Source organism: Amblyomma mixtum, chromosome 9 (genome assembly GCF_055824585.1).
Source record: "Amblyomma mixtum isolate Tamu chromosome 9, ASM5582458v1, whole genome shotgun sequence".
NCBI classification, from domain to species: domain Eukaryota; kingdom Metazoa; phylum Arthropoda; class Arachnida; order Ixodida; family Ixodidae; genus Amblyomma; species Amblyomma mixtum.
In genome coordinates, this window is record NC_143020.1 from 58,061,484 (window position 1) to 58,086,498 (window position 25,015).

Genomic DNA, 25,015 nt, shown 5'->3' on the forward strand with positions numbered 1-25,015 from the left:
CATGTACCGTTTAAAGAAACTAGCTTTAAAGGTGCACTGAAAAGGAATCTGAACTCGTATGTTTAGCGCTGCAACTCGGTCTACATGTTCCAAGCGTTCTTGGAAGCCTCGAATTATTGCCCTGTGCGGCCAAGTTCCCTAATTTAAAGCAGATTAACATGGAGCTCAACCCTTCTTTTATTTTTAATTCCCCGCAAATGGTGGGAGGAGTCGACCAACCTTTCATCCAGTCCCGTGGCGGCTTGTTGCCCTGCCATCGGCGGAGTGATACGTAGTGATCGGCGAAAGCAAAGAGTGCACGCGTATTTTCACTTCGGTGGGCCTAATATTCAACTAGGTAGTCTCTGACTTGACCTATTTATTCACGGAAACCTAAAAGAAACAAAATAATTGCGAAAGCAAAGTTGCCACGCGACTGCCTGAAAGGCACCCCATACGTTGGTAAACTCCTTAAAAAAAAAGGTGGGAGATGGGGCATTTAATCGGATTTAAATGAGGGAAATCGGCCGCACAGGGCCATAATTCAAAGTTTCCAAGAACACTCGGAACGTGTAGATGGAGTTCCAGCGGTAAAAAAGAACGAGTTCAGATTCCTCTTCAGTGCACCTTGAAGGCCCTTGGGGAAAAAAAATTCCAGGTCATGTGGCAGCCCTTTGATATTCTCAGATGAGCACAAGATTTGGTCTCGCTATCGAGTGCACGACATAACTTCGTCGTCGCCACATCTATTGAGCGAGAGCCAGAGATATAATCCAGGCAGCACTAATTGTCCTGAGGATGTCCTCAAATGCTCAGAACGTCCTTATTCTGAAGAGGCAATTCTGAGCACCTTTGAAGGGCATCGATGCCTTATCGTCTTGAGCGTGTCCCAGATTGTACTTTGCTGGACAACTGGAGGATGAAAATTCCTCGAATGTCCTACAATCGTCCTATCGCAGGAGAATATTGTGGGACTGAACTGAGATCAAACTAGCTTCATCTCTCGCTCCATGGATCTCTTTAATTAAAATCTCTAGGTTCATTAAAACGTCTGTACAATCACGATGCAAATAAGCGCAAACAGCACGGTGCCTATGTGCACCGCTGTTCGAATTTCTTTTGACGGTGTGTTTACTTGGCTGGTAAGAAAAAGACGTTAGAGTCGTCCTAGAATGCATCACAAACAAATCTGGCATCTTTTTGTTACCACTGAAGTATAAGCGTGTTTAAAAGAAACGCGAACAGCAGAGCGCCTAGGCTCCGCTCTTCTCGTGTTTCTTTCCATCCCGCTTGTACATGCATATAATCAAGTAGACCATTGCGACCCCAAAATTATGTGCCTTGAGGAGATATCCTGCAATAATTTTGCATGCTTTCCATAAGGTTCCGCGGTTTAGATTATCGTCATGAGGATGTCCTCAGATTGTACTTTGCTGGGCTTCTGGAGGATGAAAATTCCTTGAATATCCTACAATCGTCCTATCGCAGAACAACATCGTGGGACTGAGATCAAACCAACTTTACCTCATGCACTCAGGATCTCATTATTAAGAACTGTAGGTTCATTAAAAAGTGTGTACACAGACATATTATGTGCCTGTGAAAATTAGGCGCCTTGAGGAGTTATCTTGAAATATTTTTCGATGCTTGCATGAGGTTACACTGTTTACATTTTTGGACCATTCAACTTTAGATTTAGGGAAAAGAGAGCTATAACTCTCTGTAGCACTGGGCACAGTAAACCCGTGCTGCGCCTTTTTTGCTTATTCTGGTTAGCTTCTTTCATATTAGCTTTGACTACAGCACTCCTACGAAAAAAAAAAGCTCTTGGTACAAATTCAGAAGTAGCACTGAAAATGTCCCCAACCTAAATCCTCAAAACGATCTGAGCATGCGACACGGATGGAAAAATGGATCCCAGCTGGACTGCTTCAGGACCAGTTTAGAAAGCCTGAAGATGTCTGAACATTCCGACGTGGAAATCCTGAGTTTATACTCAGGAGGTCATACTCAGGCCATACATTCTGAGGTCATACTCAGGATGTCCTTGCGTTGTCTTGCCAAATGGCCACCTTCTACAATTCCATTTCCTCAAAAGTCGCGAATGTGGCTTTAAACTACCAAAAGCTTCGCAGAGCCGAGCGAACTGCTTGTGCTGCTACGCGCACGAAAAACACCACGTCTTCGGTCGTTCGATTCCAGCGCAAAAACGCGAAATATTACTCCAGCGTAATTCCATGCTAACATGACGCATATGTGGGATTTTCTGCCATGTGCCAAAGCCGGCTCCACGAACGTTGATATTTTCCTTGCTGTGAGCCGTTTTCTCATTAAAGTTGAGAGTGCGCTCCACTCGGCCATCGTCTCCATGGTTCGGCTCACGCTAACCACGAACCCGCAGTGGTTTAAACTCCATGTACGCGAACTTTCGCGAGAAGACAAAGCTGCGGCCTCGGCTCTTGCTTAGAGTCACTGTGTCTTCCATAAATAGTGTTCGCCCGGAACCAGATCGTTCATGCTTCCAGTTGCTCTCTCATGCATTGCGGTGGAGCATATCTTAATGACCAGGCATGCCGGCCTGGTCGTCGCAGCTGAACCAGCATATAGGCCTGACATAGGTTCGACATGTATTTTGCTGCGGCATTGAGGTAGAATAAAATAAAATTAATAACAAAATTCCTATTTGCTTTTTGCGAGCGTTGAATAACCAGCCTAACATTTCTTATGGGTTACACACGGAAGGGTGTCGCTGAGACACGTTCTGTGATGGCTGCTAAGAAAGTTACTGCTGCAAGTACGTTACAAGATTCAGTATAGTGTCACCTTTCAGTCTTCTCCAACTTTCAGCACCTAGATCCTTCCAAGTCCTGCTACCTGCAGGAGTTAGGAGCTATTGCTCACGCTACTAGCCAAAAGTATGTAACAGTTTAGCTGCTTGCTCGGCAAGCGATGTAAACAGTTGAACGAAAAATACATCGGCTCCATCACGACCTAGAAAGCCAATTTGAAATGCTTCTCTATGCGAGTCAAAACGATTCAATTGCATTTGTAGCACCATTTTCGATCTCCATTAGTGCCAAGTTCTTCAGGGTAAACAGTTGAACGAAAAATACGTAGGCTCCATCACGACCTAGAAAGCCAATTTGAAATGCTTCTCTATGCGAGTCAAAACGATTCAATTGCATTTGTAGCACCATTTTCGATCTCCATCAGTGCCAAGTTCTTCAGGGTAAACTAACATCTGCAGGAACTCCCACTCGCCAATTACACCAATCGCGTTCACTCTCACTCTTCCAGATACTGAAGGGCACTGTGACAACATCTCTCCCTAATGACCAGTGTAGGAAGTGGCCCCGTGAATTCATTTGTCTATGAAGCACAACGTAGCGGAGGCCTGTGGATTAATTGTGACCACCTCGGGTTTTTTAATCACCAATGCTGCGTGATATCAGTGCGCATCAAAGACCTCGTTCATCGAAATTAACCAACAGTCATCCACTACGATTCTTGTCATAGCCCACGTGTAACTTCTTGGCATTAAATACCAAAAATAATGCAACATAAAATATCCTGGCATTTAAAAGCAATCCATGCTGCTTTCAGATGAGTTCGCTTAGTGTACTGCTGTCCTCTGCTTGCTTACTTTGGAAAAGATTGCAAATATTAGACAGATTTCTTTACTAATTACATTTCAGTGCGCTGAGAAAAAGCCTAAGTAGCAATTCTTTTTGACCTAGGGTTCAAGAAAGGGCTGAGGAATACGCAGTTCCTAGAAGTGTAATGAGAAATAAATTGTGCTATTTTTGTAAGGCTAACCACGTAACATATGATAGCTGTTACGTTAAGAGATCGGAAGCGGCGGAGTGGATGAGAGAACAAACGCGGGTTAATGACATCCTAGTTGAAATCAAGAGGAAGAAATGGGCTTGGGCAGGGCATGTAATGCGAAGGCAAGATAACCGCTGGTCCTTAAGGGTAACGGAGTCTATTGCTGGAGAAGGCAAGCGAAGCAGGGGGCGGCAGAAAGTTAGGTGGGTGGATGAGATTAAGAAATTTGCGGGAATACGGTGGCCGCAACTGGCGAAGGCCAGGGTTAATTGAAGAGACATGGGAGAGGCTTTTGCCCTGCAGTGGGCGTAGTCAGGCTGATGATGATGATGATGAACCACGTTATAGCATGGAATGGGATTGTGCATGGTCAGCTCATCACCTTCTGTGCATACAGTTTCCAGCCCTAGCAAAATTGTTGCACATGCCGTTCTCGGTATGTACAAACCTTGGGTTTATTGGCGAAGGTCCGAACATTACATCAGCCGTTGCTCTAAGAAACACGCTTCTAGGGCCCCCTACGTTAGTGCAAGCAGTTCCGGGGGTCTCATGCGCACACATAAGTTACACGAAGGAAGTGTTCCAAAAGTCACACAAAGTATGCGGCCAACTGCGCCATCTTATGCTTGGGCTTGCCCCTGCGTCGACCACGGCCCCGGCCCGGGCAATTTGCTGTCATTGCCTGCCGATTACAGCGCGGGGTGGCTGTCGTTCGCTCTCCACTGCGCAGTGTTTCACGCTTTCCCCTTACGTGAGCGGCCACCCCGCGGTGGCCTCCAAGAACGGGAGCACAAGCAGCTGCGGCGTCCTCCGTTCCCGGGTGGCTCGCGCGGTTCGCCATGTGGCGTTCGCACGCTCGCCGCTGGCTGGCGGAGGAAATGGGGTACGCGGTTATCCCACAACATGACGGCGTCACGGAACTGCAGTGACGTCTTATTTCTCGCTCTCGTCACCACGCAATCTTTGTTGAAGAAACACGTACCTGCAAAACAAAAATGAAACAAGGACGAAGACCTTAACAAAGCCCCGGGAATCCTCTCCCTCTTTCCCGTTATGGTCAAAATGTCGGTGATCAACGAATTATCATTTCTGCTCAGCGGCAGATATGCGCATGCCTGCGGGGTAGCAGTCTGAAGAGTGACTTGAAAGTGTTGACGATTCACAACGTGGCAAGGAACTGGGACAGGTGTATACGCGGTGGCTATTCACATCGATCGGAGCCTGACGACGGGCAAAAAACAAAATCGATGGAGAGAGACGGAGAGACAGAGATAGCGGGACAAGCATTCTCGGATGGGCACAGCATTTCCATCGTCTTCAGCACTAGGACGACAGCAGGACGGGATGCCTCATGGAAAAGTGTCCTACACGCTGGTCGGTTTCACCTCCGAGCTCGACTGGAGACCTCTGCGCTTCGTGAAGTCGCCTCTACGAGTCAGAGTGTGCAGTGCTTGCGGACTGGTGCGGTCAAAGGCGGCAGTCCTTGCCTGCGAGCACATCCTTTGCATGTCCTGTTACGAGCAGTGCACGGAGGGCGTCGAGCCCGTGTGTCCCCTGGATGGCCTCCTGTGCCCGGAAAAAGGAGTGAACTGGACGTATTTTCCCGTTGAAGAGCTGGTGAGTAAAGAGGTGAGTGACCAGGGCGAACTGTTCAGGTTTTACGCGTCGGATTCTTGGTGTTTTTAGATGCAATAAGGGCTGCAAGTTTAATGTAAGCAGACGACATGACGACGCCTTCTCATAACGAAAGTTGAATGTCTCGGAATGCGATTAAATGGCGAGCGGTGACGCAGTGGCCGTTTGAGTACGTTTCTTTTACTATCGGACTTTAAGCAAGCTTCCTGTAGCTCAGAAGTGCTCACGTGAGGAACTTAATTCTATTTCTACTGGTGGGGGGTGTTCGGTGCTCCTTATCCTCAGTCCAACCGCGAGATTTGACCGGAATCTCTGAAAGTTCAGCCTACGGATTGCTACGACTACAGCTGGGTAGTCATGGAAAATTGGAAAATAAAAACTTGCCCGGCCTCACAAGAAGTTTTATCCGCGGTACGCCACGACAGCTGCGAAGACGCAATTGGGCGGCAAGTTGAACGCCATGCATTCGTTGATCGTTGCCCTGAGATTTATTTCGCGCGCTCTGCAGAGGAAAACAAATCCCTAGAGGCCGGAACCATTATTCGCTAACTTATTTATTCAGATAAGTATATAACCTGTCTAGCGCCGGAGTGGACCATTTAATATCCGCACGGGCAGCATCCGCGTGCGGTAAATACAAATAGCGGCGTTAGCTATCTCTGGAGATTAAAAGCGCTTCGTTATCGTAGAATTACAACACATAATCTAGTCTCCTTTGTGACTTAGATTCCCATGTTGTCCATGCACAAACGTCGGTATACCCTTTGGGATGTAAACACTGCGAGTAATCTAACAGCTTGGCACGAAAATTTATTAGAGCAAGTCGTGTCGTTCAGGATTCGTTTTCAATCGTTTTTGCTATTACATGTCACCTAATTTAGTCGTTAAAAATTTCATTGCCACTCTAGCGGTTGTCACGCTTTTCTGCCTGGCTTGTATCAGGCGGCAGAGATCTCCGTGGCACAACGCGACTCTCAAGGCAACTTGGTCTATGCGCCTTCACTCCAGAGCCATCACTCTCCGGAACCGAGTACCTGCTAAAAATTTCACATTGTTTTTGCTACATCGCGGCGTTCGGTTGCTCTAGAGAATTGCTCTGACCACAGTACGAGATTTCGCTCATCATACGTGTTTCTACGGAAATGAAATGATGTATTTAAAAAATAAGAAAAATAAGAGTGAATAGACTGTGCTTTTCTGCACATCAGTGTAAAATCAGGTGGAAATTATGTAAAATTTTGGCAGTTCGAAGTGAATTGTCCGGACTGATAGCTTTAAAAACCCCCAGTCCAAAGCGCCTAGCACTCGGTGAGACGCCTGACGCCGTCTCATGGCATGCTTCCTACCATTGCACGCGTCGCGTGGACCGCTAGTAGTTAGACGCCTTTAGCATGCAATTAGCAGAATATTGGCAGCTCGCCCACCGCCACTGCGCATGCGCAGATCCCCTCGATAACGCTAGAGGGCGCCAGGTGCCTTGCAGCTGCGTGCACGCCTTCAGCATCAGGACCAATCAGCGCGTGCTCACTGGCAGTGGGCGGGATCCCGGTGCTCCGGCAATGGCGACGGTAACACACTACACGGTATGCTAAAGGCGTCTATTAACAGATACCTACGTACCGTGTACCATGTTACCGTTACTGGAGTGCCCGCCCACCGCCGCTGGGCATGCTGCCTAAAGCCCCTGGAAATTTTTAAGGTAAGGACAACCTTTGCAGAGCGCCGCTTTTCCCTCTCCTGCGCCCATCGCCTCTTCCCATTGGTCGGTGGTTTCACGCGCAAAATTCCTTTAAAGCCGCGCTTTTCGCGGCCGCAGACGCCATATTGTCCGCTCCAACCGCGCACCGTAGGTTGTCCAGGCGTCGTTGCTGTTACTGCGCTTTTGCTTGCTGTGATGAACAGCGGCTTTTGTTTTGCTCGGAACGTGTGTCAGTCACCCAACTTCAAGCCGTCTATCTGCGCAGCGTGACGGGCTGCCGCGCCTTCGGGTGGAGGAACCGTCACGACGGTGGAAAGCGGTTCTTCGCGATCCATCATCGAAAACCGACGCGGGCCGGAGGAAGGTTTGGTTACACAGAATTGGCCGTCCGAATTTTAACGCAACGCCATCGACCAGACTTTGCGAGTTAAGTGAGGGGCTTTCAATAGCTGCTGAGTTTTCCTTTTTTTTTTTAAGCTACGCTGGGCAGTGGTTTGTTCGCGATCGAGCGTATGGCCGCAGTAAGCTCGATATGACGGCGCTTGCGTTGAGCGCATCGTGATTGCATGCACGCAAACGTGTAAGTGACGCAAGGCACACGTCTAACTGCAGAGTGACGTTCCTTAAATTTGAGCGCATGCCGCAGTTAGACATACATGCGTAGATAAAACTGCGCTCTGACATGGTGAAGCGCACGCGTTAGATTCTTCCAGAAAAAGACAAAAACAGAATTATCGCGCCGATATGCATCGTTACGGCACTGTAGGCATCGCTGATGGAAACACCAGCTAGCGCGCGCTGGCTTGCGTTTACTCTCGAAATATGACCAGTAGCTGTGGGTATGCGAGATAGTGCCCATCGCAAGTGGGTCGCGCGTTTCCTGTCACATCACTTCCGCGTTCTCGCTTCCCCTTGACGCCTAACTAGTTAGGAGGAGGCTACGAATGCGAGCAAATCTCTGATAACCTCTTTTATTAATGCTAAAACGTTTTTTTTTGTTAACGTTGCCATCAGTGATGCCTCCATTATCTCCATTTTTAAAAGTTTTGTAGCCGCTTTTTTCTTTCTAAATGAGATCAGTATAACAAAAGGCTTTGGCTTTGCCGATGTGCATTTAGTACTCGGGCGGTTTCCGAGCCTGAGCCGGGCATGTCTACCTCGCGGGCCGGGCCGGGTTCGGGCCTATATTGAAAAAATCGGGCCGGGCTGGGGCGGGTAACGAAAAAGGTTGACGGGCTCGGGACGCGTGACTAATTAAGGCCCGTGCAATGCTCTTATAGCGACTATACGAATGCGGAAGATTATCGGACAGAAGTGTTAAAAGCCTGGTAGGTTTCGCTCCTCACTAAATGACTGCTTCCGATGAAACATTTACGTACAACTTTATTATCCCATTGCTGGCAGGCGAAGGATATTTGCGAGGTAGGTTTTTTTCTTACTAAGTACCTATTCCAAAGAAAATTTTTATGCGGGAGTGTATATCGTTACAGTAAATGCACGCGAGACAACAGGGGAGGCACAGGTAAGTGTACACGTAGCGTGGCCTTCATACCGTATTTCGAGCACTCACTCAAGCGTCTTACCTGGTCCGCGATACACTGCAGCAGACCAAAACCAAAAACCACTAGAAGAGCGGATGAACTACGGGCATTTAAAATGGAGGGCATTTAAAATGGAGGGCTAGTGGAGGGCTCCGGAAATTTCGACCCCCTGGGGTTCTTTAACGTGCACTCACATCGCACAGTACACGGGCCTCAAGAATTTCGCCTCCATCGAAATTCAGCCGCCGCTAGATTTACTGCATAAGTACCTAGAGTTGCGCATAGATCTGCTTTGTTGCCGCAAAGCATCCAAACTATGAGGGAAATCCGCAACTCTTGAATGCAGGAGGTGGAATACGTGCAGGAGTTGGAGCAAGTGCAGGCTCAATCCGCTTATTTCTGGCAGCCGAACTTGCTTTATTTTAGGTAAATTTCTGTCGCATTGAATCATACAGCTTACTAGCAATGCGCCGGCTGCAACGAGGCCTACCTCAATGATCTGCGAACAAAATACTCGTCTTCTGAATGGGTGACGCCATCTTGTGTAAACGTCACAAATCACAAACGTTTTTCTGGTGGCCTCCGCGATTATTCTTTTGAACAATTAGAGAGCACTTGTGATAAAATTGCGTGTTAGTGATCAGAAAACATCGTTTTCAGAGAGCACGTGCTCTACGGCTAAAAAAAAAACTGCCACAAAGCACGAGGAAAGATGTTGTACATAATATTTGCCGGTGTACAATGCAAATGAGTTAGCGTCTCCGAAATACATCAATGCTTTTCAACCATGTGATCGCATATAGCTAATAGAGGCGCGTGCGGCCCAGGGAAAAAAACGCGCAACTCTATAAGCCAGTAACTCCAGTGCCAGCGGCAGCATGGGCGCCCTCTCTCGGTGGAGGCGACAGTTGTGAGCAGTATAGTAGGATGTGCCTGCGACAGGCCCTTTACATTGCCGCCTGTACATCGTGCCTCGAACAGCAGTGTGCTGCCGACGCTGCTGCTGTAGAGGGACTCAGTAGAGATCACCCCCTTGTGTGCGTGGCATATCCCAACGGTAGTCTCTCAACGCGCTAGTCGGTGTTGACCAGCGTCATGACCGAAAACTTAGGGCTAACTGACCGGTTCGCGACGTCACAACACCCGTGCTATCACACCCTTGCTTCCCGTATTTTATATTCTGCTCCGTCACAGCGCAGAGAGAGAAAAAAACTTTCATTTAGAATAGATTAATTCCCAGAAGTCAGGTGGTTGGGGCGCCTAGTCCAGGGCTCCAAGCAAAACGGCAGTGGCAGTGGTTCAGGTGAAGTTAAGAGTGAATAAAAGGTGTTTGCAATGGCCAACAAAAGGTGTTTGCAGTGGTTTGAAAAGTAGCTAAGCACTCGTTAGTCTGATCAATTGCTTGCTAGAGCATGCAAACCTTGCTCTTGCAGAGCATGGCCTGTCAATTTATATGCATATCACAAGCGTTTTCTGGTGGCCTCCCCGATCATTCTTTCAACAATTAGCGAACACTTGGGACAAAATTGCGTGTTATTGGCAATAAAACACCATTTTCAGCAGACGTGTGCTCTGCGACAAAAAAAAAAAAACTGCCGCAAAGCACGAGTACAGTCGGTGTACAAATTTACTGCCAGCAACGGCCGAGTGCAACGGAGTTTCCTTCTCCAAAATTATTTCATACCTTTCAACGATGTGATCGTGTATGGCTAATAGAGGCGCTAGCGGCCCAGGGAAAACAATGCGCAATTCTCGGCACTTATTCAGTAACTCTCGTGCCAGCTAGGGTGCCTGGATGCTCGCCCTCGCCCCCGCTCCGTTCAGGGTGGGGACATTCTTTGAAGGACCTGTTGCCGCCTCGACCGGTTTTCGTAGCCGCTGTCCGCCATTGCCTAGCCCACTCTCCGCGGAGCCAGCACGTGTGAACTTCGCGCGGCCGCCTGGCCGTGGTGTTCGGCACGGAATGCCTGGCTGCTGTGTGCCGCTGTGCTATCACTTTCCGACGGAGCCGAAGAGAAGACTTCTGTGGATCGCAAAAGTCAACCGTGATAAGTGGCAGCCGACGAAGGGATCTGAACAAAATGTTGAGACCCAATCTCCAAACTTGCGAACAGCACAAGGAAGCCGTCCAGAAGATGCTCATCTCAACACGGCTGCGGCTGCGCATACACCTTCGTAAGGTTGGAGCAAGAACAGTCAGTCGAAACGCAATTAAGACATGTGCAAGGGCAAGCCTGCCGTGAACTCTGAAATTGTCCTGCAGTGCCCTGTACATCGCCGCAGCATATCCCCATTCATATTACATTAGTAACAGTGGTATTTTTTTTTGCTCCTTTCTTCAATACCATCTCGTCCTGCATTTTTAATTGTTTTTTGTAGTGTATTACCTTGCATTTTTACGCTGCACAGCTCATTTTCCCCTTCAAACTATAACAGCATCCGAATAAAATCCTTCAAAAGTTTGCTCGGTGTGTTCAATATGCCTGTTTTAAACTGTGCATTCGAAGCTAGTGTGAAATTCGCTGCTTAAATTTATTCCCCAAGTCTGACATAAATGCCAGAGTTTTCGTTCATTAGGTTACTTCCATTCATTCTTTCAGCAATTGAAGTTCATATCTTAATGTCCCATAATGACAGTTTAGAAAAATAAAATTTTGTCAGCTCGCATAGGCTAAAGAGAAGCTCACACCACGCCAGTAAAAATCAGTGAACTACGGCATCTGTCATACCGCGAGAATAGAGCGATTCACATTGCATACTTTCTAAGCGAACAATTACTGCACTGTGTTTCGAAGCAAAACACGCTGCATTCGTGAACGATATCATGTCGCAGCATGGGTTGAGCAAAACTGTACCATTAAAAAGTTAGCTTCCTTGGTCTATTATTTTGTCCTGCCCCCTCTTCAAGTAATTTTATTAGCGCGAAACGCGCACGCGGACGAGAAACTAGGGCCATAGTCGTATGCTTGCAGCGCGCTCCCTGAGAGAGGGCTATGCAATGGCGGACGCCGTAGCAGACGACGCGGTTGTCCTCACCCTGAACGGAGTGGGGGCGAGGGCGCGCATCCAGGCACCCTAGTGCCAGCGATGCGCGCTCTCTCGGCGGAGGCGACAGTTGTGCGCAGTGTAGTAGGATGTGCAGCGCTGCATGTATCCTCTTTGCTCCGGCAAGCCGTGCACATTGCCGCCGGTACCTAAAGTGTCTCTGACAGCAGCGTACTGCCGACGCAGTTGTACAACGACGCAGCAGAGGCAGCTACATTCTGTGCGTGGAACAGCGCAACGGCAGTCTCTTAACGCGCGAGCTTTAAAGGCCCCGTGTCGCAGAAAAACCGCGGTTGGCGTTGACTGGCGATAAGGCCGAAATCTTAGGGCGAACTGACCGGTTCGCGACGTCACAACACCCGTGCTATCGCAACCTTGCTTCCCGTATATTATATTCTGCTCCGTCACGTCGCAGAGAGAGAGACAAAACTTTCATTTAGAATAGATTAATTCCCAGAAGTCGGGTGGCCTGGCCCCTAGTCCAGGGCTCGGAGCAAGGCGGTGGTGGCAGTGGTTCAATCGAAGTTAAGAGTGAATAAAAGATGTTTGCAATGGCCAACAACAGGTTTTTGCAGTGGTTTGAAAAATAGCCAAGCACTCGCTAGTCTCGCTAGTGCATGCAAGAACTCGCTAGCGCATGCAGACCTTGCTCTTGCAGAGCATGGCCTGTCATTTTGTATGCATATTGGCTTGAATTTAATTGCAAATTTTGAAGCGTTAAACTTTTAACACCGGTGTGCTACAATTCTGCCAAATGGCACAGTTTTTTAATGTGGCCACCGCTAAGTCTTGAAAAGAAGTAGACATGCTAAATGTCGTGCTAAAGGTTGGCTGACTTACTTATTACAGTCAAGTGTTAGGTTACGACGACCAATATGCACTCAGTTTATGTCGGCCTGGTCGTCTCGTGTGGTCCTGTGTGGTCCTCTCTTGTGTACGTCTTGATTGCGTTACAGTTCTTTTCTTACAGTATGCAGGGTTCTTAGTGTTTAAAAAGTCCTGAAAGTATAATCTCGAACAAAGCGTATATTGTTCATTTTCTTCGCACATTTCTTATACGCAGGTGAAGTGCCGGAACGCAGAAAATGGCTGCGAGGCAGTGGTGACTACAAAAGATATCATCCGCCATTTCAATGAGGAGTGCAAGCACCGCTCAGTTTTCTGCCCCAGGTGCACGGCTCGGGTTCGCTGCGCCGAAGTGTGCACGCATCTGAGAACGGACTGCGCCATGTCACATTTTTGTGCAGAATGTGAAGACGAGTCCAGATGCATAGACGAGTCTATGCCTTTGCGGTCTGCCGGCCAAGTCTCAGAAGAGCAGGCGTGTGTGGAGCAGCTGGCCAGGAACCTCGTAACACAGAGCGACGCACTCGAGAAGCTCTCTGACACTATGCATACCTTCAGTCAGGCTCTCGGACTACTTGAAGCAGCAATGAAGCAAGACCATAGCAGAATGACAGAGAACGACACCAGAGCTACCACACCTAATGAGGAAAACACGTCAAATCTGACAGCACTGAGCAACGCAGTTGGCAATCTCTCGAGCACCACAGAGACATCCGACGCAACACCCAAATATGAACCAGCGAGGGTTGAAAAAGGGAGAAATGGGTCCTTATCCGCTGCCGCCGACGGACCAGAATCCGGAACGCAAGAAAATAACCAGACGTCATCGAAGCGCATCTACCCCGGGCTCCCAGCCGAAGAACGACGAATAGCTGTCAGCGAGTCGTCAATAACGGGGTTCGAATCACTGATAGATAAATACCTGGATAACGTTTATGCTGAGTTTAGGTGCGAGGAGGTACGGCAACTAGGCTGCTCCGTGTCACCTGTAGCTGTGCTCACAAATATCGACCAAACCTGTCTGCTTCAAGTGACTGTGCGGATGCTGTGGAACGATGACCTTTGGCTGCCTCCAGCCGTAGGAGCACTTGGGCTGAGTTTCATACATCCATCGGGATTAGAAAAATATTCGGACGGACGCAGAATACATTTGTCAGTTCCAAGAAGGGATGACGAATTGCGGACCATAGGAGTCTTTTTTTTCCTTTTCCATCGCTTAGGCTGAGGCAACTCTGGAATGAAGGCTTTGTGTGCGAGGACATAATTCGGTTGAAACTAAGGTGGATCTTCTGAGTCTAATCCACTCGAGGCGAGAATCCGGGACTAATTTCTACCAGAGAGCCTCTAGGAATCCCTGCAGTTTGTTCATGCTTCTGTGCATGTATCGAAAATTATTCAAAGTGCTTCGATGGTTCCATACATAAGCGTAGCTCTGTTCTAATGCTTCTGTTTTGCGGTTAGCAGTGGTGTTCCATTTCGTAACCAAAAATTTCCGAAATTAGGCCCGAAAATCGACATTTTTAGCCCTTTCTCCTTCCAGCAGTGTACCAATGTGACCCAGTCGGTTGGAACGAGAAACTTTCCCGAGAACAAGTGAAGATTCCTTTTTAGGCGTATTTTATTTACGAAATTCCCTGAAAAACAGGAAATTCCTCATGTGGAACATCACCGCTGTGTGTGTGACTTTTTTTGTGCTTCATGCGTATGATTTAATTGATACGCATACGCATTTAATTCATGTTATGGTAATAAAGAAAGAAAAAAATTCCAACAGCAGATTGTTTTTCCTCACTCTTCGCTCAAGGATGGAAGCTACATTGCATTTATAATTTTTTATCAGTGTTTGAGAAAGTCACTGTTCAACATTAGACAGTTTTAGCTGTGCGTCCGCAAAAGCTGTGCGTACGCTACGGGCGCACCTTACGCGCAGTGCCACCCGTCCTGGCAACGACAGTTTTAGTTGGGAGTGGCTAGCGTAGCGCCCAAGGTACATATACCATGGTAGCGAAGGCTCCATAGACGCCCATTGGTCCAAAAAATGGCGACTCATGGGGCACCCCCGCGCCCCCATTTCGGGGGGCAACCTACGTATGAGTGACGTTGAATGACGTCACGCTTACGTATGCCTTTGGCGCGAATTATAAAGTGGTCTTTTTATAGGACCGGCATTTTCGAACCGGTATCTCTAGAAGGTTGCCTTTCAGCGCGCACGAACCTTTGCCAGTCAAATGTGCTCGCGTTCCTGCTAGTTATGGCCTTGTTAATGTGCAATTGGGAACCAAATGAAAGTCACTGGCAAAGAAGGCAGCATAGAAAGGCAGCAACACTTCCAGACGCTGGCTAAGGATGCATGATTCGTAGTGGAAACCTTGGTGAATATACTGGTGCCAGTACTTTTGAGTACATCAAGGTATGATGCACAAAGCACAGGCTCAAATGCACAGTTTGGAATACAGTGTACGGCAAGTATGGTTTTGATATTTATGGTTTATTACAGCAACCAAACAAATACAGTGATAAACACGCCAACAAAAAATGCGCGTCACAGGCAGCTCAAGCAGCAGCTTTTTTAAGCTGGCTATTCATCTCAATGGTCACAGTGCGGATAGGAAAATGCCCTGAAGTTCCACGAATGTTGCCAAGTAGGAAATTGAAAAGTATAGAAAACAATGCTACGACAGCTTCCATTGAGGCAAACATGACATGACATAAGTAGGCGCATCAACACATAGACCATGCAGCACACAAGGATTACTCTTCACACATTTCGTTTCTTCAACTGAAAGAATATAGCAGCTATGTTTACACCTGCATGACAATAATGAAAACAAGTTTTAGCATCAACAAATCTGCTCAACGCTAGAGCATTACACCATACGTAGGGCCTGCGCACAACCTCGAGACCTGATTCTTGTCGCTAACCGAAGTAATTTGAAGCAATTCTAATCAAACTAAAACATACATGAAGTGCAGTTTAAAATGAAGTGCAAGGACATTCAATACAGCCACTTTTTCCTCGAGTAGGCACAGCATGGAGACGCAGCCGTCCTGACCGCAGATACACAAACAGTTCGAAGTGCTTGGAAAAAGTCCTCAGGTCTCGCAGCTGGCACGGCGTCTTCTCCAGGCTGAGGTTGCGGCAGAACTGCACCCGCGATTTGCACCTGGACATGATGCAGCGTCCACGTTATACAACTGCACCCAAATGAATACCATATACTCCAAACGTCAATACGCCAAGACTCCTTTCACCTAAATACAGTACGTTATAACTATGGCAGAAAATGCTCGCGCCAAGCCTCCAAGCCTCAGAGTGCGGTTACGCTCGCCTGATACCACGCGGCAAGCTCCTTTTCTATGCTCAAAGAGTGACGAGAGCGATGCAGCGCAATGAGTTTAAAACTACATTGACGGTCATGTATACGTAAAACGGCAATAACTACTGCTGGCTGAATTCAGTTAAGGCACAGTCAATGCGGCGCACATGCACATGGTTGAGTTTCGATACTGTCAGTTGCGAGGAGATCCTCAAATTGGCTTCACGGTGCTGCAAAACCATTAATGTCATGCTCAGAGCTGTTATGCAGCGCAGTTGGTTTTAAATTGACCATGCGGCAAGTAGAAGGCACGAGGTTGCTCATGAGAGCCCGGTATCAATTTCATGTTGATGACAGTCGGCTGCACGAAACTAGCTACAAATAAGACAAATGATTTGTGTCTTTTGCACATCTTATGATTGCACGTGCGTGCCCTGCAATTTACTAAAATATCCCGATAACATGAAGCCAAGTGCGCAAGAAACGGTTACAGCTACGATAGGCGCGGAAAGCCCGACAAAAGCATATATAGAGCAGACGACAACGGCAAGAGCTCACCTGCGAAAGTCCAGAGGGAAGCGGTGTAGTAACTTGGTAAGACACTCACGGTACAACCCATGCTGTCACAATGTGCCACGGAGCAAGGTTTTTTCACATGCCGCAAGCTCATCTTGAAATGCAGAGCTAAGCGCTCGAAGCGATGAGCGCGAAGCCTCGGGAATAGGTTTCGCACTGGCCGTACACCGAAGCAAACGCTGCAGCGGTGCAGCGGGGTGCAGATCTTGCCAAACGGTGACAGAGAGGCGACGGGCAAGGACGACAAAAACTTCTTAAAGGGGTCATTTCGAAACCGGCGAGCTTAATTTGCACGCTTTCCAAGGCGTGCCATAGCAGGCAGCTGGAGATAACAAATCGCTTCGCAAGCTGCCGCAGCCACTGTGGCCGGGTACCGAAACTAGGCCTGCAAAGTCGCGCTGCAAATGCACCGCACACTGATCAACAGAGAGCGCAACAAGAGCGTTGAAAAAAATTACAGAATTCGGCGTAACGTTTAGCTGAAATAGTTTACGTAACTTATAAAACGTGGCATTAAAATATTCATTTATTTTTGTTGTTTTATAGCATTTTAATTTGTGCTTTTGAATTTTATTATGTGAGTGTTTCGGCCGCCCAAAGTGGCTGTGCTGCAGTCGCGCTAAACCGATTTTGGGGCCCAGCCTTCGCCACCATTCTACATCCACCTTGGAGCGCCCGGGATGATGATGATGATGATGATGATTATGATGATGATGATGATGATGATGATGTAGCCTTCCCTTTGTAACGGGTGGGCGCCTACCAAAGGTGGCTGGATATACACACACATAAAAACACTACTATCAAACGCGAAGCGGCAAACACACACGCAAATACCGACGAAACAGTACTGTTCTAGTGTCGCACCAGCGTCCACCACTCTGTCAATCGGCGCTTCGTCGCTGCAACCGCCGCCTGGTTTGCCGCATCCGCCGTGCAGCCCTCGTTCGCATGGATGGATGGATGGATGGATGGATAGGAGCGCCTTCTTTGAAACGGGGTGGCGGCAATGGCCACCACGCTCAGCTTTTCTTTATTTATTATTATTTTTTTGTTTGTTTACGGTGTTGGCAATTCTCACTAAGATTCTTCATCACCTTTGCCTACGGTTTCCTACAATTCTAACCTTATGCCACATCTCTGCTTTTCAGCCACCAATCCTCCAATCGCTTTTTGCTGACTTCCACTGCAGATTTATTTACATGACCATTGTTATCTTTAAACCCTAGGGCCTCAGAAAGAGTGACTGTGCCTGCATCGACATCCGGATGGATACCATCACATTTGATTATGAGGTGTTCAATTGTTTCCACAGATCTACCACACACTGCACAGCTGCGCGTTCTAAGACACCCTGATCTAGCTTCAAAAAGTAGGGCACTGCCTCTTGAGTTATCATAGAAAAATTCTTTCCTGATCTGCCTTTTCCAGAATCGATATAGTTCTGCACTATGTTTCTTTTCCATTGAATTCATCCCATTTTTAACTTCCGCGTTTTTAACCTGTCGTTTAATGCTCTTTCTTTCTCCGTCCTCATGACCGGCATACTTATTGGTTAGTTTTCTAGTTCTTTTCCGCCACTGTGAGTCAACGTTCTTTCTGCATAAATATTTAAATACCTTAGCTGCCCATCTGTTATCGTCCAATTTCCTCAGGCATTCTTCATATAGTATTTTACTCTTAGCTTCCCGTGCCTCGAACGATGCCCAGCCCATATCCCCTTGTACTGCCTCGTTTGTGGTTTTGCCGTGGGCACCTAGTGCTAATCTTCCAACAGCTCTCTGATTTACGCCTAATCTCGACTGAAATTCTTCGCAGAACGGGCACAGTGGCGCCATCTAGCGACAGGAAGTCAAAGCTTGTGAACTGTGTGCTGAGGAAACTTTTTCCGCTTTTATTAATGGCAGTGGTGGTTGTATTCGAAGGCTTTGTTTCTTTTTTAATGTAAATCAATTGAATCAAATGAAAATATAAATTCTCGCGCAAAGTTGGAGAAGTACTTTACCGCAGGTCGTGTCTATGACGACAGCGTACGCCGTAGATAGTTAGGCTTAACATCAAGAAATTCTTGGATTTATCTAAAAAACGATTACTATTTGTCACATATATCGTTACGGAGGGATGAGAATGCACAAAATAAAAGTGAATACAACCGTTTAGAGCTAGCTATCGCGTCGAAAAATGCACCGGCGATGCAGTATTTGGTCCGAAGCGGGCGTGCAGGGCGCCACCATGTTGCCACGTTAACCACGCAAGCCACGCAAGCAACGCAACGCAAAGTCCGCTGGCTTGCGTACGTACGCAAGACGCACGGATCGCGCTTGCGTTCTGCGCATGCGCACTACGGTCCCCGCAATCTCCTTGCGTACGCTAAGCCCTTGCGGACGCACAGCTAAAACTGTCTATTAAGTTATTCGCATCGCCCTCCCGCTCCCCCACGATGCAAATGCGGGATGTTGCCAAATTCGCAGTTACAGTCTCCTGGGTCGCACCCTCCAAAAAGCAGACAACCTTCGTTCCCAGAATTGACAAGAGGCTCCAGTGGCGTCGCTTGTGCTTATTTAATTATTTATTTGAAATCCTTAGAGGCCCATTGGGCATTGCGTAAGTAGTGCGTAAAAATAATATACTCTGCATTCATAACCAAAGGAAACAAAAGGGAAACATACAGTCATGATAAACATCATATCAACAAATTAGTAGAGAAGAAGAAGAGACGCGGAAATAAAAGAAAAAATGCGCGACCCAAAATAAATACCAAATAGGAGTACTTAGTCGTTGACATCCACCCGAGCGCAGCCATACGGCTACAAAGGAAAGCTATTCCCCTAAAACATCTGATCAAAATAAATACCAGCAATAAAGGATATTGTGCTGGCGGAACGTGGTAACAGTGAGTAGCGTAGCGCCACTAAGGCAAGCATATAGGAGTGAAAAGAAAAGGAAACGTTAGTAAGAAAACATCAAAATGGCACGACAGTTGCAGCAAAGTAAAGAACAAAAAATAAGAGATAACAATGATTTGAACGAAGGCGTGCTAAATGACGGTTTCAGTGAAATGTGTGATGAGTTAGGTATGGAAAGAATCTAGATTAGATGTGGAAGCGATGTTGTCTGTTATGTCAATCCGTAATCTCATGGCTCGTGGTAGTACGGATGAATTGACACCGAATGTATCACCTATATCCTTGCGAAACTGAGCTAATTACATAATCTTTTCAACGTGCGGGCTGAGACATCGAGGTGAAACTTGTTCTATTCAAGTGTATGTACATATTTGTGAAATAGCGTTAGGAGAGTGAGGTGGCGGCGTGTGCTTTGTGATTGTGGCCAAAGATCATTTTTAATCTGAGTGACGCTTGAACAGTAGTTGTAGTATCGTGAAATGAATCGCGCTTCCATGTTTTTGATAGATTCTAACGTGGTGATCATGTTATTGTGACAGGGAGACCAAATGAAAGAAGCAAATTCAAGTTGTGGACGAACAAAAGTGAGCTATGCTAGTTTTCGAATATCAGATGGTGGATTTCGGAGATTAATGACTTGGAGGTGACGGCGCATATGGATGAGATATCGAATGACATGAAAGATATGAAGAAACGCCAAGGTATTTGTAATGTGATACGTGAGAGAGTAGATCATTTTGAATACGGTATAAGTATAGCTAGACTTGATACTTTTACGGGTGAAGGAGATGACTGCGGTGTTCGCGGGTCCCGGCAAGTAAGAAGCGATAAGAACGCTGCGTAGCACTTTATTGGGCAACAGCTGAGATGCGTTCTGCCGCGGCGCTCATGCAGGCGCTCGCTTTTGTAGAGCCACTGCTGACGTCATTTGGCGCGTCATCACGCGTCTCACTCGGTAGACACAAAACGCCGGCACACGTCTCTCTCGGCTCGCACAGAACGCCGGCACGCGTCACTTCCTCCACCGCAATTTGGAGAGTCACGATGGCTGGTATCGGTCAGGCGGCTTCCTGACTCGCTGAGGGTACCGCCTCGTAGGGCTGTTTCCGCTGACCACGGGTGCAGGGCTAGTTGCGGAGACAGCGGTTGATGAGGGTGGCGGACAATCTGAAATTTCTGGATGACAGATGTCGGTCTCCTCCCCCACCGCAAATGGTGACGGCGTGTTCGCAGCCGAGGCTCGTAGCAAATGGTCCTTGTGTCGCCTCCACATGCAGGATCCGTGGGGTGTCTGCACCTTGACCTCGTACGACACTGGCCCGGTGCGCTGCACGATAGTTGCTTTGAGCCACCTTGGTCCGCTCCTGAAATTGCGCACCAAAACCTGTTCATTCACTTGAAACACAGTATGATCAGCACTTCGCAGCATCGTTTGCTGAAACTGGCTTCCTCCGACTGTACGCGACAGGGCGGGCTTTAAAGCGTCCAAACAAGTGCGCAGCTCACGACCAAGGAAAAGATAAGATGGTGTCTGAAGTGTCGTCGCATGCGGTGTGTTCCGATATGCCATCAGGAACTTGGATAATGTTTCTTCAAGGCTTTCTGTGGCTGGGCCTTTGCGTAAGGCGTTTTTATGCGAAGCATACTACTTTAGCTACCACTTCAGCCCTTCACCGTGGTTATGCGCCTCCAAATCACGTGATACATGCGTCACACCACGTGACACGATGACGTCACGGCAGTGGAGAAACGGGGGCCCACCTCGCGCCGTCGCTGTGGTTGAGCGCCTCCAAATCACGTGATACATGACGTCACACCACGTGACACGATGACGTCACGACAGTGGTGAAACGGGGGCCCACCTCGCGCCGTCGCTGTGGTTGTGCGCCTCCAAATTACGCGACACGATGATGCTTCGCATTCTCCAGGCTTAACCAAGTTAATCCTCAGCCATTTTTTACCGTCTGCACAAACCTTTCAGCCAGCCCATTGCTGCTCGGGTGATAGGCAGAAGTGAAAACTTGTCGAACGGCGTGCTCTTTCATGCACGCTTGGAGCTCGGATGAGGTGAACTGTGTGCCGTTATCACTTACAACAGTCTCCGGCGCGCCGTATCGAGCGAACAAATCACGTAATCTTGCTATGGTGGCTTGCGCGGACGCACATGTCATGACGTACACCTCAGTCCATTTTGAATGCGCGTCCAATTTAATGGATACATACGTGTATTTAAATACTTTGTTGCGAGGTTCTGTGTATACATGCTGTGACTTTGTTTCCAGGGGCACTTTTTTTTCCTTTACAAAGTTGTATCTTAGCATTTATAATACTCGATTTTATCTTCGCAATTCTAATGTATATCTTTCACAACTCGTTTCTTCATTTGCTCGCAGTTGCGACTAAAATTTCGCTGCAATTACTCGCAATACATGACCGGTGACAGCTGCTGCTGCTGCTGCAGTACACTGGAACGAAGGACTGCGACACAGATTTTCCCCTGGCCGTTGCATATGTACAAAAATGTAAAGGTTTTTGAACGACAAAGATTCATTAAAACATTCGTCCTGTACTTGCTGATTTCATGGCCTTTTCGTTTCCCATATCAGCGGCATGCACTGCTTTGCTGCTTTCGGACTGATATAGTTATAGACATCGTGTGCTATTTTATTTCCTTAGTGAATACGCAAAAACTTGCAAGCATTGGTATTAGTTATATCTGCCACGAATTTTAAGACATACGATTACATTCTTTTATTTAAAAAAAATACATATTTCACTTGTCTAGACATTGCGTAGCGTTATCTAATGCACAATGACAATGCAGTTATTGTTCTTGAGTTTATCCGTCCACAAATTCTGTGTGGTCACGCTGCAACATGAGGCCGCCACCCCCGAACAATAATTCTGGCTATGCCACTGGTGCGGATGGCTTGTCACTCCCTCCAAACGCTGCTGCTACTTCGCTCGCACGAGCGCGTCTCGCCGCCTTGTCCTCTGCTGACCCGCCGTACCTGAGGGGGAGCGTTCTTGCATTGTACCAAGGCTGCCCCGAGGAAACCGCCATTTCCATTCCTCAGGCGACCTAGCTGTAGGCGTTACACATAACAAGAATGCTTTAGTTCACGAGTGGCCCGCCATCTATTCGCTTCGTTATTTTTTGCCTGCACTTTTCCTTGGTAGGACGTCATACAATCAGAAAAAAAAGAATGCGATGTACAAGCTACTGCAGCTAGCAGTCGATCATGGCCAAATGAACTGATCCAAACGTGTGCGGAAGTTGCAAAAGGAGCTTCAACAAATGACAAAACTGATGATTCCACTCCTAGGGCGATGTTAAGAGTCCCCGTAGCTTTTTTATATCGATTGACTATTCAGCATCCTAATGAGCCTTCTGGAATTCAAGGAACGCATAATTCTGTGGTATTTGCCTGAACGGTGGAAACATTCATGAAATAAATGTTCCGCTTTAAATTTGTCGATGTGAACCTGAGCTGAACATTTAACGAAAGGACGGTTATCAAGAATGGATCAAGAATGGTTATCAAGAGCTAGAGTATCCTGAACGCTCGGTGCGCAGCGCTGTGATTAACCTGATTCCTTTTATCGAATTTTAGTCTGTGCGGTTTCTGACAAGTGAGGACCGAGTGAAAAATTTAATTTATTGCGGCAACAAACAGTAATATTTCTTGTACCTAAGAAGGGCACAGGTAGAGACCCCGCAACTGCACGAGGTAAAAGTTGATGTTGGAAAATAAAAGGTACCAAGGTAACTAAGATTTAAAAATCGTTAGTAAATTTTGAACGAAAACCACAGGAGCACGAACAGTAACACATGCTGAGTTGCCACGAGATGCAAATCAGCCGGGTAAAGATACCACTGCAGAAATACAAATGTATAAATGCAGAAACAAATAAATAACGGCGGCAATAAAAATGAAATGTCTCAAATGATAAAAATTGAAAGCCATTGCCGTAAAATATTGTCTCTGAACATCCATGCCACAATTTTCTGCATACCGTTACATATAAATAACGGCAGCAATAAAAATGAAATGTGTCAAATGATAAAAATTGAAAACCATTGCCGTAAACTATTGTCTCTGAACATCCATGCCGGAATTTTCAGCACAGAGTTACAATGATTATGAAGGACCTAAAAAGCGCGGGAATAAGCCACATAAAACTTGGCTGCCCCTTGGTTTCTGTGGCTGTTGGCTTCTCTCATATTTATAACGAGCCCCTCATTCCCCTCCCCTTGTTTGCTTAACTGCTTAGCGAGGGCCTCTGTTCAAGCAGCCTTGACGCCATAGGAAGCATAAGAGGGTTCTCACACAGCTTCCACCCTCGCCGTTCGATGGCGTTCTACGTCACATCAGCGGTAACTTAGGACGTGCTACGTCCGCCGCTTAAGAACGCCGTTATTTGTAAACATAAATACCCCCGAAAGCAGAAGGTTTGACAGCCGTCGCCGAAGCTCAGCGGTAGAGCACCGGGCGCGTAATTCGGAGGTCGTGGGTTCGGATCCCACCGGCGGCACGTGGTTGTTTTTTCTTCTGTTTTTCTAATCATTAGCTTTGAGTGATAACATATTCAGTAATATTCTAAATCGAACAACAGCACGAAATAAATAAATTAAAAATCCTCTACGTCCCTTGGTTTCTGTGGCTGTTGGCTTCTCTCATAATTATTTATAACGAGCCTCTCATTCCCCTCCCCTCGTTTGCTTAATTGGCTGACTAGAGTTCAGGATCAGGATATCGAAATATAAATGTGTAATATTGTTGCAACCGTATTAATCGATTCCGACAGCTCCAAATGTGGCTTTTGTCTTGAAACATTCAGAACATCCAGTTTTGTGCGTCTGACTCAGTACGCCAAGCAACCACGAGAGGACAGGGCGGAAGGTACCCCTTTTCTTTGGCGGCAGGTGGGCGCCACACCTGTCGAGTCACGACACGACTGCCTCTGGGGCAACGTCGTTTCGGCCCCTCTTTAGTGAGGTCCTTTTCCCTTTCAGGTGAAGGGGAGAAAGAGAGGCTAAGATGGCAGGGGCACTGGCCGATCTCTTGTGCACGTGCATCAGGGTCACCAGAACCAAAGCCACCTGGCAGAACCCATGGAATGCATCGCGCTCAAGAATGTTGCCGGCTTTGACGACAAGGACCTTCCAGGAACTCAATGGACCACGAGCAGAGTAATCCCGGAGACGTGGTTTAGAAAAAAAAGGGAAGTGGGGGAGGGGGGGGGAGTCCAAGGGAACGTCACAACGAGCGAGTGCAGCACACGACAAAAAAAAAACGGTCTCGGAAGACGGTCGCGGGCGGCTGGGAAGGAAGAAACGTACAGCTCTTCTGCATACTTGTGCTGCATGTATTAAGCAGCTTGTTGCGTTGGAAACGTAATGCGTGTTATAAACACGTGACAGCAAGAACGAGAGATAAAACATCACGACTGTCCCAAGTAGTTTCTTTTAATTCGGGGCTGAATTCTTACAGTACAATCATGAGGATACAGACTTCTCTGGTAAAATTTGACAGTCGACGAACTCTTCGCCGTTCTGTGTAATATGCATATTGTGACGCATATTCATGCGTCTCATGGCACCTCAATTTTGAAGCGACAAAGGGCAAACATTAAGTGCTA

At 47.3% G+C, this 25,015-nt stretch overlaps 1 pseudogene; it reads left to right on the forward strand.

Annotated features, from left to right (window-relative positions):
- Nucleotides 1-5,151: 5,151 nt before the first annotated feature.
- Nucleotides 5,152-25,015, forward strand: part of LOC149329177 (uncharacterized) — a 112,711-nt pseudogene continuing 92,847 nt past the window's right edge.